The following is a 16,819-nucleotide window of genomic DNA, read 5'->3' on the forward strand; positions in this document are numbered from 1 at the left end:
TTAGGCATTCACTGTGACTCCTCTCTCTCTTTTTCCCATCATATCTCTCACACCTCTCGTGCCTGTCGCTTCCACCGCTTTAATATTCGCAAATTATGCCCCTCTCTCACTTTCCATGCTACTAAACACTTAATCTCTTCCCTTATCTTCTCTCGCCTCTTCTACTGCTCCTCCTTAATCTTTGGACTACCTACTTCTCATCTCGCCCCCCTCAAATCTATCTACCATTCTGCCGTCCGTACCCGCTGTCTCATTACCTCCCCTGACTCAATTTCTGCTTCCCGTTCTTCCCTCGGCTGGCTTCCCTTTCACTCTCGACTTAAATTTCATTTTCTCTGCTTAGTCTTTAAATCTCTCCATGGTCTTGCTCCCCCTTATCTCTCCTCCCTCCTCTCTTTCTACACTCCCTCCCACTCAATTCGTTCTGCTAACCATTTCCCTCTCACTGTTCCTACATCCCCTTGTGCCCCCTCCCGTTTCCGCTCCTTCCAGCTCCTAGCCCCACTAAACTGGAACTCCTTACCTCTCTCAATCCGCTCTATACCTACCTTCTCCTCCTTCCGAACCTCACTTAAATCTCTCCTTCTCCATCCCCCACCATGAAACCCTTCCCCCTTTTTACTCCCCATCCTTCTTTTATCTTTTCCCCTTGATCATCTCCCTCCCCTCAACCCCCCACACGCCCCATTCTCGCCCTTATTCCCCTTCTGTTTCCCTCCTCCTTCTCCTCCTCACCTCTCCCTCTCCCCTCCCACTTCTACTGCTCTACTCCCCCTCCTCCCTTTCAGTTTAATTGCTCTACTTACTGTTTTGTTGGTTTGATTCATAATTGTAAATTGCTTCTACTGTTATAATGTTTTTTGTATCCAGTTGTTAAAATGTTCAGCGTTTTGGAGTAAAGCGCTATATAAACATAACAAATACAAATAAATACAAATACAAATCACAGGGCTCACATTTCTAAGAGTCTCCAACATGACAGTGGAAGCAATGCTATTGCATATTGACACGTTTTTAAACAGCACTGGTACATGGGCTGGCTCAAATAAAGCACAGAGGCCTAGAAGGAAGAAATGTTGATGAAGCAATGTGATCAGGGCCATGTCACTCACACCAGACAAATGCAAATTAATGGTAAAACCCTCCTGGAACTTCTGTCAGCAGAACATGGGCCAGGCAAAGTACACCCAACAGGTAGGGGCAGATGGAGATGGGGTGAGTGTATGGGTCTTAATCCAGTTCAGCAACAAAGGCCTTTAACCAAATAATCTCATCATGGGCCAGAGTATGCTGTGCTTGCAGAACGTTTACTCAGAAACATTTTCCTTAGCATGAACAGCCTGATAGATATACCAATGCTGGAAGGGTTGATTCTGAGTAATGACACCACAATTGATTTGTTGCAGCATTTACTCCAAGGTAGATGTAATACATATTTATTCATGCAACATTAAACTACTTCATGAGTAAATAGACTTTAATTTGGGCAACACACTATTTGAAAGTTGAGATTCTTTGTATCTGGGTAAATTCACAGATTCAAGCATTATCTAGCAATTCTTGGAAAGTTAACACAGAAAAGCTGACCAATACATTTTGTGATTTTCTGTGCTAACTTCCCAAGCAATGCTGAACCATATTGGGTCAGCCTTGCTATGTTTGCTAGCACATTTATATCCAGTGCAGGTTATACATTCAAGGTAAACATGCTGCCCGAGAATATCTGCTTGTAGAGAGTAAATGCCTAGCACTCAACTTGTCTAAGTTTTATGTAGGTCCTCTGACATTAAAATGTTGATCAAACATTAAACTTACTGTCAAAAGTGTTAAACGAATTGAACATTCTGGAATGTCATACTAGCAATTTGATAGTGGAAAAGGGTATGACCATCCAAATCTATGCCAATTAAAAGCAGGGCCAGAGCAACTAATAAGCCTCAGGGGGTTACAGTGAGCACAGAAAACGCTGATGGCACTTTTCCTGCAGTGCACTTGCCCTCCAAATGGTCACATATGCTCCAAGCTGCCCTGCCCAGCACTTTGATTTAGGACTTGCCCTTTGGCTATCCCTTCCCACCTCTTTGGACAGCCTGGGATTGACTTGTGGACATACTGGGCATCCTTTGGAGTGGAGAGACCTTCTGCAATGGGCAACGGTGGCGTGTGTGTGTGTTGAGCAGGCCAGCAAGAGCTCCGCTGACCACACCACCTTCTTCTCCTGGCCTTTCTACTATCCCACAATTAAGTTTGGTAATGAGCTATTTTGAGTGCAACAAAGCGGGCAAGCATGCACAGTGCTCCCATATATTCCCACCTGTCTCCCCAGACTAACTGGTAACTGGTAAAAGCTGCTGATTGGGGTAAAGGTCATATGAAAGACAAGTTCTCATGCATGAGAGATGGCAGGCTGCATGGATCGAGAGCTCATGCTGTACCTGTTCTTTGCAAGTGAAACTTGCACCGTCACAGCCTATGCTGTGAAATTTGTCCTTTGATGGATCTTGCCCTGCTGTGACCATGCTGCACCTGTACTAGTTTAGGAAGTAAACCGCACAAGCCTTGAACATGCTTTAGGTACCCGTATCTGATGGAATATAGCACTGGTCCTGTGCCTTAAATGTACCACTTTGAGTGAGGTATGCACAGACCCTGGCAATCAGTTGCTCTGCCAATGCTGTACTTGTGCATATTTGTGACAGAAGCTTACACTGACTCTGGCATGCCGTGGCAGTACCTGTTTGCACGGGACTTGCACTGACCCTGTCCATGATGTGCCCATTTGTGAAAGAAGCTTGCAGTGACTCTTCATTTAATGTATCTGTTTGTGAGGGAAACTTACCAGGCCTTACCCATCGGTCCATGCACCACTATGTTAGGGAAACATGTAATATATTGCACATGCTGTATGTATACCCACTTCTGTTGGAAACATGCACTGGCTTGTTCACTCTATAACTTTACTTGTTTGTGAGTGAAGCTGCATTGACTTTCTTTATGAGACAATTTACACTTCACCATGTTGAACTTTTGTGAGAGAAATCTTGCACTAGCCCTGTCCATGCTATATGTGCACTTGGTTGTTCTGGAATCTAGAAGGTACTCTGCACATGATGTACCGGTTTGTGGAAAGTGCCGACTAGCCCTGTCCATGCAGTACCGATCGTTTTTGCAGAAAGATTGTAATAGCCTGGTCTACGTTATCCATGTCTGAGCAAAAGCCTGTGCTGGTCCTGCCTAAGATGTTCCTCTTTTTATCTTTGTGAGGGAAGCACGTGCTTCTACAGTAAATGTGCTGTATTTGTGAGGAAAGCTTGTACTTCTGGAAAGTTTGCAGAACTGCTGCCTAGACTGCGACTTATGGTTTCCTGCATCAGGTATTTGGGGGTGTGGCCTCTTCCATGCTATACCTGTTTGGTGTGTGATAGCAGCTTACAGTGTTGCAGACCATGAGACATCTGCCAATGTTTGATGGGAGTTTTCAATTTTGTTCTTTGTGCGTATGCCACTTGCTCCAATACCCATATTGTACTTTTACTGTACATCTGGGAAGTTCCAACTCCTTCAGCATTTTGGCTTTCTTGTGAGGGAATAAAGTTTGCAATATTTGTGCCAGTACTGTACCTGTTTTGTGAGTTAAAGAAGCAGCGAGGCACACATTTATGAAACACAATGAATGACTTTACACAACAAACTGAGCAGTACCAGAAGTACCTTTTTTGGCCAGTCTGTGAGAAATTGAACATTTTAAAGAACATTGGGCCAGTAAAATTGGTTAAACCTCCCAGCTGCACAGTGCACTAAAGCCCCTGTTTAGAAAACCTGGTGGAAACCGAGCTTTCACCACATTTCCACTCCATCTCGTGGATTCTGGCTGGGAGGCAGAGCCACTGTCCCATTTCCGTATCTGTCAATAGTGGCAGTACATTGGTGGTAGACAGCCTGGGACATTTTTTTTTGCCAGATGGATTCCCTGAAACATCAGATAGTGTTTTGGCTAGTCTCCTCTCCATCTTTAAGACCAGTGGTCGAAATGAGCGGGAACGGTCGGGAGTGGTGTTCCATTACTTTATTTTTTAATGTTAACAGCTCTGCTACTTTTAGCAACCGTTTCACCACTCCGGAACGGTTCTTTGTGAAGTTAAAGCACTCCTCTCCATTCTACCACCAGATATCAGTTACAGCTAAACTGAAATCCGTTTCAACTCAATTGTCTGTCAACCAGCATGGCTGCAACACTTGAAAAAGGTGTTGTATGTTGCCTCCTTCCTTCCTACTCTCTCCGCCGCCTGAGTCAAAGTTCCACTACTTTTTTGGTACACTTCTTTCACAGTCTAAGATGCCAAAGGAACTCCCTCCACACAGCTGAGAATGCAGTGGAGGAAAGGGGATGTCTCTGCAATCCATTATACCTGGAAAGGGGATCTGAGGGGCTACCACCAGCCAAGGCTAGCAGTGGTGGTAGCAAAGCTACTTTTAACAACTCCCATCCTCTCACTTTCAGTCACAGAAGCAGTGGTTTCTGCCACTCTCTATGGTGGAATCTTAAGAGATAGAGGTGGAAGTGTGTGTGTGTGTGTGTGTGTGTGTCAGTCGAGGGGCGCAGGGGAGGAGTGTGGGAAGGGGATATCAACTGAGATCATAGATTGTGCCTATTTGTATTGCAAATCCTTCCTGGATTGTTCATATTTTATACTCAAGCCTGTACTGTATAATATATATATTGTGTGTAAAAGAGAGTGATTGCATTTTACCTTGTTATGAAAATGTCTAAAAAATGATGGTGAAACTGCAGCTTGAGAACTTGATGGGAAAGACATGCAGGTGAAGTGGTGAGGAAACAACTACAATGAGGGGACTGTAAATTCAGGACAAATTGGGGTTGGTAGTGGGGCAGCAAAATTAGCTTTCGACTAGGGTGGCAGAAATCCTTGCACAGGCCCTGGTCCCACTGTAATTAAATGATGCAAGATTGGAGCCCGAGTCTGTGCGTCCCTCGAGTGCTGCTGGGTAAGATGCAAAAACATTACAATATGCCCTCTTTTGTTTTTCTCCAATACACGAGTGTGGTTGGTGCGTCTGCAAGCTTCTGTAGCACAGAGGATAGATTTATTTGCCACACTGACAAAGCTATGCGCATTGTCCCCACCAACAAACGGCATTCTGATCACACATGTGTATATGGAGTTAAGGCTGCTAACCATAAAAAGGTGATGTCTACAAATGCAATACTAAGAGACTCCATAGCGAGTTTGGCAGTGCAGTAAAAAAGTGGCAGTACTGTCAGTTTTTTGGCCAGTGAGAGAATTACCACAGTTTTTACTGCACTGCCGAATTCTGAGTCTAGAGGAAAAGTGAGGGATTCACATACAGAAAAATGCTGGAGGTAAATCCTCCACTTTTCCTCCAAAAATCAGCAGAATTATTGCAGCATAATTACTGCTATCACGGTAATTCCACCAAAATCCCCATGCAGCCCTATGGACTCCAAAGATGGGGATTTACACCGTCCTTCCACCAATAATAATCCTGTGGTAAGACCATGAGACTGAATGGCGGTAACGATAAACGTGTTTCTGGGTAATTACGTGGATTTACTGCAGAATTACCACCATGCTTGTAATGAGACGACCCTAAGTCTAAAGGAACCATAATGCTCCCCTTCAGCTGAAGTCTTTTCAGAGTGAAGTTGTTGCTTCACAAGACTCACTTTAACTATACCATTGATTCAAGCTACATAATAATTTAAGCCAGTTTGTGGAAGCCATGGTGTAGTTACAGTTAAGGTCTAATGTGCAGCGTGATAAGGTTTGTATCAGGGAAATACTTCATTCTTAAAAAACTCAGATGAAGGGGCGCTATGTTGCAGCCCAAAAGCAAAAAGCCACAGAAATTCATGAGTTATTGTTCCTAGGGCAGCCGTAAATCGCCTACTGCCATTCCCCATGCTTTATGTCAGAAATTGTGATAATTGACATTAGAATTACCTTAACTGTCCATTTGTTTTTTCTTGTTTTTTTAGGTCAGTCCTTAAATCAAAGATGAAACTCAAAAGAAACATTATGGGGGAGCTACAATTTTACTTTAGCAGGTTTTGTTCCTACTACCCTTAGGAACTATGGCTATGTGCAGGCCATCTGTGATGTTATGTGTGTCCTCGTGAGCAGTGCATGGCTGTGCTCAGGTTATGGTTGCTTTCGGACATACCTCGTGCACTGTCAAAATACATATTTTGTCTTCTGGGCATGGTCTTCAACTACAACACACCCAATGTGCTCAATAGGCACTTTGACTAGGGCATGGTCTTCGGCCGTGCCTCAGGCTTCTCCAAGAGTCGACATGCCAGGAGCCTCTTTTGACAGGGTATGGCCTCTGCAATATACAGAAGGGATTTTTGCCAAAATACTGAGAACATGATATTCGTGGGACTACATTTGACATTTTAGAGCTTTTCTAATAAATGGCTGCTGAGTGTCATAGGAGGTGGAACCACAATCACCCCAACAGTGATGTTGCATCATCACAACAGCCAACGGTTGCATTATAATTGGACAAGTCACGTGAAAACATATGTAAAAAAATAATTGTATGTATAATCATCAATAAGCAGCAAAAACCAATTCAGAGCAGTATGAAAAATCTAAAAAGTAATCATACACCCTCAAGTTCACAGAGTTTAAGGGTTCTGTCTCTGCCCCTGGGATGAGTGGGCACATGAAAAATAAACCCAAAAAAGTTAACAAATGCGTATTATTTGCATGCTGCTCCTTGAAATGTTTGGCCATGTGAAAGGATGCATCTGATGTTTTGATGGCTATGAGATGTTGAGAAATTCTGATCTTAAGCTTGCATGTAGTACTGCCCACGTACCAGTTGTTTAGTGGGCAGCTCGGCACACATACCACCGATGTGGTCTTGCATGTAATTAGATGTTTGATTGCACGGGATGTGTCAGTCTGGATGTATAAATGTTTTTCATGGAGTCACATGGGCGCCACTTTGCATTTGTGACACTTGGAGAAACCAACAGGACATTTTGACAGCACTCAACTCTGCGCCAAAGGCCTTTTGATTGGTCGGAGAAAACTGGAAACCAACTTATCCCTCAATGATGGTGCCCATCTGAACGTGAGATTAGGACGAGGAGAAAGCAACAGAGATAAATCCTTATCCATCAAACAGTTTGTTTCACAGAATAAAATCAGCCCGCCGAGAGCTGCGGCGGTTGAGTACACTGGCGCTTTTCCAGCTTGAATAAGTGGGTGTAGCCTCACCCTTGGATCAAAATTGGAAGAGCAGCAATCATGAAGGAACTTCTCTAAACGGATACAGGGCCACCAGTCTTTTAAATTCACATATGGCAGTTGAGGAAGGTGAGGTAAGAAGCCCAGTACCTGTCCATCACGCTCCCAATGCTAGTGAGTATACCACGTTGGTTAACGAAGACTGTCCTGAAGAAAGTGGGTGACATTTTTTTTTTAAAACACTGAAACCGGTAGACAGAACAAACTGTAAGAAGGGTAAGATTGCTACCCATATAACAGTTTTGCTCCACTCTCGTTGTTGCTCCATTTGATCTATAAGGGGTTTACACAAGAAAGTGGATGCGTTGTGGTCTTCACAAACATTTGAGATGGATGTTTTAGTAAAATATCTTATGCTTTTAGATTTGCTCTTTGTGAGCAATGGGAGTTATTCATTTTATCTATGTCATTAAAATCACAATATACTATAAATAGACAACTGAATCACAGTGCAATCGCCCTAGCTCCCATATTTTAGACACGTATGAGTGAGATTGTCGGATGAGAAGAGGTGGATTCCTGTTACCTTGCACAGCCCAAGAACGAATTGATTTGTCCTTTCCTTTCTTTTCCTGTCTGCTGTTAGATAAGCGTCACACCAGCGAAAACTAGTATTAGCAATGGGCAGGCAGTGTTAGATAGACCTTCATGCTATCCTTGTGTCTTTTTGTGTATAATCTATGTCTAGACACTAAAGGTGACCTCCTTTTCCACATTTTGATAAGTGTGGAATATGTTGCAAGTGGAAGTAGGTTAGACGAGTTGATCCTCTTCTGTGTGAACAAACTATATGTTAGCACTAACCCTGTGTACTTGGTTCCTAGGCACCCCCTTCTGTGTTTTTCATCTTGAGGACATGCCAATGTCTTTGGATTATCTTCTTAACACTCTCAGAAGAAGTGCTGTAAGTCACAATCAGATGGGGATCATCACTGTCTGACTCATCACGTTTCCTATTCATATTCAACACATGGTCCCTCTTGAGTTCTCCAGCCTTAATATAAGAATTCTCGATAAACCCTCTGGAATAACTACGAGACAACAAATGGTTAGAAGCCTGGCAACAACACAAATTGAGTTACATCTGAGCAGTTTCGATGATATCGTACAAATTCCCTGTAGGGGAGACTGTTCTTACAACTTGCAGGATGGCTGCTGCTGGCGTGTGGGAGGAGACTCGAACTGGTGGGGTTTTCATATACAAAGGTGTGTATAATATTCACATCTAATGTGACAATGACATCAAGGTACACGATTTCTGAAATACTAAGATCCTCAGTAAAAGACAGATTCACGTTATTACAATTTTGCTGACTGACAAAATCAACCCCTTCAGCCTCCATCCTATTCCATTTAACAAAAACATCTATAATATGCCACCAGGCTACAATCAGATCAGTGAATGTCTCATGGTGCCTGTGAAGCAAGAAGGCAGCCAATCAACAGCGAAAAATATTCCACCCTCCTGCAGCCAATCCTACAGATACTAGATTTGTGCATAGATTTGTATTTATGTATGGATGTATGGTATTTATAAAGCACAAACCTAGCTTGGAAGCAACAGAGCACTGTGTATAGTGAACACAGCCACAGGGTTACACGTTGGATGTGGGGCTAGCAGTGGTGCTTGGATAGATAAGGCTAGCGGGGGAGGTTTGGCATGAATTCATCCAGCATTTCTGCTCGATGGTAAAAGCAAGCATTGGAGTTTTCATGGGAAATTCAACTTCTAGTACCCCCCATGTAACTCTCCCCCTGAAATGGAATGCCATGAAAGTTTCCAGATAGATGAAAAGTCAGATGTATATTTCTTTAGGAAAGCTTTGTGGGGTGTCAAAAGTACTACCCCTATGGGGCATGCAACTTAACCATAATTAATGAGTCACTATCGCTGACTCTGTAATATATATATAAAGAGCAGAGTTCTAATAAAGAACTAGAGGGCTAAGATTCCAGACTTTGTGAGAGCAAAAAGTGAGGCAGCGTTTGCCATTCAGTTGCCAGCCCTAGACGCCATAGTGGCGGAAAATGAGCGATAGGCTACAAGGGAAAGTGACATGTTTTTACCATCAGCATGATGTCCATGGCTAACACAGTTTCTGCTTGAATCTTGGCCCTCTATTAGAACTCTGTGACGAAGAGACAGAACAACATTACAGTACAAACACTCACTGTATACCACTACAAATTAAAGATTACAACTCAAGTATTAACAATGACTCCATACCAGTACAATCTCCTCACTTTAACTATGGTTTTGATATTACCTGCCTAATACTTGAAGTGAGGGTTAAGGTTGTATTTGCAGTGGTATGGAGTGAGTGTTTATGCTTGGCGATAACGGTCATATGGAAAAAATGTGTTTAAAGGTGAACAAGTTATTAAGGAAAGAAAGAATGCTGTTTTCAGCCTACTACTCCATTTCATTTTCCTACAGAGAAAAAGTGCAACGATTGAACACCCATGATGCGAGAACGGCTGAACAGATTTGTCGGTCAAACTGGATTTATTTTGGTAAACATATCATAAAATCAAAATCACGTTACACAAATAAATAACAATTATAAAACAGACACCAATACCATTATACAATAATTACAATCATAAAGAAAATAGCAGAGGGTGATAATAAAAGAGTCAAAGAAATCGTTTCACATGAGTTTAGCCAAACTCGTAACATTGGCACATACACAGTAATGAATATTAGCAAGTGGCCCACAATTTGTCTTACAACGACCTATATCTTTCAGAAATAAGATCCGCTAGCCAACCCTGGAACCCCAATATACAGAAAAACCATTAGGGCTGCTCTCAAGTAGGAAAGCAAGGCCCATGTGATCACTGGGGTTTCAGCCATTAAGATAAAGAACACGTGAGGCCTACATTGCCTAAAATTGTAATTTCGCAATAAAGGAATGAATGTCCGCCCGCAGACCTTAACTTAGGCAGGATAGAAAAACTAAAAGTGCAATAGGTCTTCGGACATCGCCTGACATAGTTCACAGCTGGTGGTAGATGGCAGAGTGGCTGTCCATTTACTAGTCACAGACCTAAAGGGGAGGGCATTGAACCTGGCTCTAGTTATGAGGGAGCTTTCTCTAACATGTTTGGTGCAACCGAGATCATTTTGAAGGGAGTTAACAGTAACACTAGCATGCACAGGATTAAAAGGTTTCATTAGCTTCATCTGTTCCCTCTGTAGAGGCAAGTGCCACGCTAATCTCATTTTGTATGTCCAAGCTGCTTGACTAGTGATATCAACAGGGTTGGTAAATATTGTAGTGACATTAATCAGATGTGACATTTTTTATGTACTTGAGCCAGAGAATAGTCAAAATGTTATGTTCTAAGGATAATAAAGAACTCAGAATGTGTCGGGCCATGGCAGCTCTATCAGAACATCATATTTACAGCCAGAGGGACATAGGCTTCAGTAAAGGTTTGTCTTCCAAGTAGGGTAAACCCAACTCCTGACGTGCTGTGAAATTTGCAGTGGAAACTGGTAAGCTCAGGACCTGTTTCCGTTTCTGTACTTGTTAACTGGGATAACTTGGTCAAACCCCAAATCCCCATGCCAAAGTTGGCTGTAGCTTTGACTTTGATCATCCCATTAACGTAAGTTGATGGGATCACATTTATATGTACTAGCAAAACAAATACCCTGCGTAGAGCCTGTGTCATGCTATTTAGTTGTTTAATGCAGTTTTTAGCACCCAGCATAGACAGTTTAAAGGTCATCCCTAGATAGTTATAGAATGTGGTAATTGGTACTCTGTCTCCATTTACAAAGAAAGAAGGTAGAGGCCCAACCTGCCTTTTATGGGAAGTAATTTGGCATAACAGTAGATCATTCATCAAATGGGTATAAAGATTAATTAGAGTTTGTAGGGTTAAAGTGTTCTGGTAAGCAAAACAGTGTTGTCCGCATAGAGCAAGATAGAAATTGATTTCTTGACAAAGTGGGGGGACATCTGCTTTGAGTTACACAAACCTTTTCATAGATCCGTTAACACAGAGTGAAAATAATATGGGGTCCAGAACACAGCCCTGCCCGATGCCGTTTCAACCGAGAACCATGAAGTGCACTGGACATCGCCTCCACTATGCACACATACTCTACAATTGAATCATAATAAGAATGTGGTCCTCTGAGCAATTATAATCTCTCAGACAATTCCATAATTTGTTTCTGTTTACTTTGTCAAATGCTGTTTTGAGATTCATAAATGTAAGATAGATTCTCTTCTTATTCAGCGATAATGAGTTAGCCACAACCGAATATAGATTTACGGCCTGTTCGTTAGTGCCCAATCCCTCTATGAATTCATGTTGAAACTCAGAAAGAAATGTTTCTTTATTCATCCCGTTTGAAGCTTAGCCAGGATGACTCTTCCATAGAGCTTGAATTGTGAGTCCAAGAGAGAGATGGGCCTATTAGAGCTTGGTATATCTCTGGGGCCTTTTTTTTATAGATTGGCTAAATAATGGCAAACTTCCAGGACACAGGGTGGCAATTAAGCTTTACAAAGGTATTCAAGCCGACTGTTAGAAGCGGGCCCAGAATTCTTGTACATTTCTAAACCGATCCACAGGGATACCATCTGGCCCAGGGCCTTTACCAAGTGCTAATCTGGTCAAAGCAGTAGGTACTTCTTCTAGTGAGATCTTAAACAAGGTTAGACACTCTTTTGGCGCAAAGCTAATGGATATGTCGCTTTCCATTGCACTCAACGTGTAAAGGGTACTGTAATGATCCACTCAAGCAAATTCGGATACATATAACATCATTTTGTTATGGGTTATCAAGTGGCCAGGGCCATGATTTACAAGTTCCCAAAAGATTTCAGTATTATTTTTGCCAGAGGGCAGCAGTAAATCCTCTTAGGCTTCCAGGTCAAGAGAAGCATTCCTGGTGGCTAAAACATTTTAATATTCTTTATGTAACGTTACAATATCGGCTTGAGAGTGGTCAGGAGACTTTCAGGTAGTTAGTAGATTATTTTCCACCTCACAACAGTCATCAACAGAAGGATTTAATTATGTTTCCATGTTACGTCCTTTCCCACTTCTGTAGAAAAACCAGAGGTTTTGGCCATTACCAAATTAGTTTCAGTTGATGAATCCAATATGTCCATCAAAGGAGAAGAGAGTGGTCCGATGATTTCTCCCTGCATTGGGATCCCCTTTTCTTCCTTCCATCTAAAAGTTCTCTTGGCATTTGCAGATGACACAATTGGTATATGTGAGATCACCGATTCAGGGCTCCAGAGAGGCCAAGACACTCTCAACACAATAGCAAAATGGTCACTGAATAAATGTTCTGTCACTCAAAAGTCCTTTAGATTATCCCACTTGGAAGCCGAATGGCAAAAATGATCAAAGGTGGACTTACCCATGTGGTTGAGAAAAGTGAATTTGCCTGGTCTATTGTATCATGTCACCCATTGACTGATCTCATACCTCAGATTGGCAGGTATTCATGTTCAGGCCTCTCTGACACATTCTCGGATCTGTGATCTCGGGATGTAGAATATTGAGAGTTATGTACTCATTCTCATCGAATAGGGCTGGGTCTGGACCATGCCCAATTTTTCCATTAAAATCTCCCCCAAATGCATACCAGTCCAGACCTTCCATAATTGGATCAGCTAGTAAGCCCATCATTTATTTTAGGTTTATTAGGGGTTGGCTTTGGATGGTGCATTGACAAATTTCCCATATAAACCATCGGAATCCCCTTACTATTCATGAACAGAATAAATTAGGCAAATTCTGAGGTGGTCGAAATTTTGACCCAAGGGGTTAAGGAGGACCTCACCAGAATGGCGAGATCACCACCAAAGTAGTGACCACAGGACTTCTTTGAAGCTAAAGTCTGGAAGGCTAAATAACAATCTAATTTGATTTGACTACAAATCCATGTATTTTGAGGCAAGAGTCATAGTAACAAAGAGTTGCCACTGTTTCAAAGGTTATTAACTTAGATTTATACTCAGCTATATTCCATGAGATAATACTACAGGGGGAGGATTGAGCCCCTGCGTGGGAGTAATCTTCTAGCATATTACCCTGGATAGGAGGGCGAGATTCTTTAAATTGAGTGTAGCGCTCAACAGGTGCAACAATCAGTCAATCTGCCTTCCCCAGGGATGAAAGCACCTGGAACCAAACTGACAGATTTGGACTAAATAAGAAACAGAAATAGAAAGCACTGCAGGTGTTATTTTTTCTGGTTTGGGGTAAATCCATCCTGAGGTTTATAAGATATTTGATGGAGAAGGGGGTGCCTCCTGCTCCCATAAACGTTATATATCTCTCATGGTGCTTTGCAGTGGAGAGGCTGAGATGCTTTTCAGAAATTAAAACTCGCCTTTTATTTTTTGCTTGATGGAAGCAATTCCCCAACAGGCTGCTTTTACCGAACGGTGGCCTGTCAGGGAACAACACATGCGGTTACTGCGCATACAGAAAGTATCATAAAGGATGACACTGATGGAGAGGTATGAAGAGGCTTTGGGGATGTGTTGGGGGATGTGTATGTGTGTGCGTACGTGTGCATGTATTTGTGTGAGGTTCGTGTGTGTGTGTGTGAAGATTTTGAGAGTCAATAATGGCAAGGCAGGTAGGGCTTTGGGGTGGTGGGCATGAACCCCGCGGATCAGATGGCAAGGCCTGCCGGGAGGAGGGCAGGAGAGAAAGGGGGTTGTGGTGGTGTCCCCCACATTGAGAGGCCAGGGAAGAGGGCATTCGGAGGGAATGATGTTTCCCAGCAGCACTGAAACCAGGTTCAGGCACCAGGCTTCGGCAAATTCGGCCAGCGAAGGAGCCATCATAGACCCATTCCCACAGGTATCGGGTAATATTTTCGCCAGCAAAAATATCGCCGTACATATGGTCGTCGGGAACGGCCATAGGCGATATTTTTGGTGGGGAAAATATTAGGTGCGAGGGTTGCGGGGGTGTCCTCCGCACATAAAAAAATGATGTGGGGGTTGCGGGGGTGTCCCCCGCAGGGTCCATGTGTTATTTTCGCAGCAAAAATATGGCGATATTTTTGCGGCGAAAATATCACATGGAACCTTCCCACAGTGATGCCAATGGAGGCTAAAAAAGAAAAGTAGAAAAATGCTATTTTGCATGGGAAAAAGGACATATTGACATCAGGCTTGAGGTGGGGAGGAGGAAGAGGACCACATGTGAAGTGGAGGAGTTGGGGTGGAATCGGTAGCCTGTTTGGGGAAGAACATTTTCCACTTATCGGGGGACTCCTGTGGGGATCGCGCAAGATTACCGATGTAATGTTGCAAGATGCGCTTGGTAAAGAAAATGTGTCACATGAGCGGAAGAGCGAAGAGGGAATAGGAGAGGGGTAGGGGCAGGGCAGCGAAAATGCAAAGGAGAGGAGTAAGGAGGATCTCATGGTGAGTACCAGTGAGGACTTGCTGCTTTGAACAAATTAACACTTTTTCATTTTCAAGCATTTTCCATTTAGTGGGGGAGTCAGCAAATGTTACATTGCCACGAGAATGATCACTGGAAGATTATTGCAGGAACAGGAAGAGGGGTGTTACTTTTACATTTTCACAGATCACCTTTATTAGGCAGGGGGCAACGGGTCTACGGGAATAATTGGTGCAACATGTACAATGTACACAGCTGTGACTAGTGCAATACAATGGCTGTGGCAGTGGACCCATCTGCCTTTGGCCATGGCTAGTGGGCCACTGGAAATGGCCGAAGGGCAGTGGATTCTGAGGTTGCTAGCTGTTATGGGGCTGCATTACCCAATAGCCTCCAAGCTGGGGACAGGAGGTGGGCAGGCCTCATGCATATAGCACACGCAGACCAAGAGTCACAGAGACATACATTAGCTTTGCCGTCAGAACAACCATGTGCAGTCTCACAACCAGGGCCTCCGTTCCCCAGAATACACCACAAGGGAGTGCACCGGCCCAATGACAGGAATATAGAAGTAAGGATTCCATGAGTCAATGTCCTGAGGAAAATGTAATTGCGTAAAAATGTAGTCAACAAAATGTATTCTTCAAATATATAGTCATTCACTACAAGCAATGCAAAACTGTAATATGTTGCTACTTTTAAATACATATAAGTACAAAGCCGTAACCCTAACTATGAACCACATCTCTAAGAAATCCCCCATAATAACCCCAACTCCATTTCTTTTTTTTTTTTTTTTTTAACTTTTGTTTATTGGCAAGAAATGGCAGCTGGCATAGCGCAAGTTACAACAATCCAACACACACAGTTTACATTTCTGACATGAATGGAAAGCATAAATTCTACAGAGGAGCACATGTATTCCTATCTAAGGTCAATTACAGTAGAAGCATTTATCAAGTGTTACGGTCTGACCTCAGTTCCGGAGAAGGGGGTGATGACAAAAGTTCCAGATCCACTTTGCGGTTCAGGTAGCTACAAAACCCAGTCCATATGTTTTTAGGACTAGCATTACTGGGCAACATGTTAATATAGTCTTCTTCACAAGATTGCATCCAGGTGAGGGCTTTAGCCACATCTCCAGGGAGGGGGGGGGGGGCTCTGCGTTTCCAGCATTGCAGAATGCATTTCTTGGCCACACTCGCCGCCACATTCAGAAATGTAGCCTCCGGTTTCGCCTCAGGCCCCTCCCAGAGCCCAAACAAAAGAGACAGGGGGTCAGGGTCAACACAGAACCCCACAATTTCGGAGAGAGTTTCAAGCACCGCATTCCAGAACGGGGTCAGTGCCCCACAGAGCCAGAACATATGGCCATGGTCCGCATCCTTGGATCTGCATCTTTGACAGGGGTGGGGTTGATCCCGGGCAAACTTCCCAATTGCATGGGGAGTATAGTACATGCGATTTAGCAGCTTATATTGAACACATCTAATTCTGCAATTAAGAGAAACCTTGCGTGTATGCATGCACATTATGGACCACATCCCATCTGTGATGTCTAATCCCAGCTCCCTGCCCAGGCATCGCGAGCAGTGTGGGGGGGTTCTACAGCTCGCGCCACCAACATTTTATAAAGGGAGGATACAATGCCCCTTCCACCAGCGGAATTGGAGAGGTAGCAAACCTCGGGGGATTCAGGGGGCTCGTCCGGATATGACGGTCACATGTCTTGGACCGCAGCCCTAAGTCGAAAGTATTGTAGCAACTCAAGAGGGGACTTGGAGTGCCCCGGCTTCCACATCTCCGGGATGATGAATTTCCCGTCAGGGAACAGGTCGGAGAATGATTTGTATCCCAGGTCCGAGCAATGGCGCATGAGGAGCTTATCTTGTGTGGGGGTGAGGCCAGGGAACTACCAGACGGGAAGCCATTTGTAATACAGGGGGGAGCCAGAACCGGGCTTCAGAATCTGCCGCCACGCTCTTATAGTGGAGGCCACTGGGTCAGCAGGGGCCTCCGAGCGGTATGAGTGAAAGAGGATCAGGGACATGACATTCACCTCCTCGGTCGCCAGGATTTCAAGCTTAACATGCGGGGGGGGATCGTGGTGATGGTAC

General features: G+C 43.6%; 1 long non-coding RNA gene across 1 annotated transcript in view; it reads left to right on the top strand.

Annotated features, from left to right (window-relative positions):
* The window catches only part of LOC138529949 (uncharacterized), a 137,685-nt gene extending 130,944 nt beyond the window's left edge, over positions 1–6,741 (top strand). Inside the window, exon 3 of the long non-coding RNA XR_011284845.1 lies at positions 6,020–6,741. This is a non-coding gene — a long non-coding RNA (uncharacterized lncRNA). The remainder of the gene's footprint in view (positions 1–6,019) is intronic.
* The last annotated feature ends 10,078 nt before the right edge of the window (positions 6,742–16,819 follow it).

Source organism: Ambystoma mexicanum, chromosome 1q (assembly GCF_040938575.1).
Source record: "Ambystoma mexicanum isolate Mex_15411 chromosome 1q, UKY_AmexF1_1, whole genome shotgun sequence".
NCBI classification, from domain to species: Eukaryota; Metazoa; Chordata; class Amphibia; order Caudata; family Ambystomatidae; genus Ambystoma; species Ambystoma mexicanum.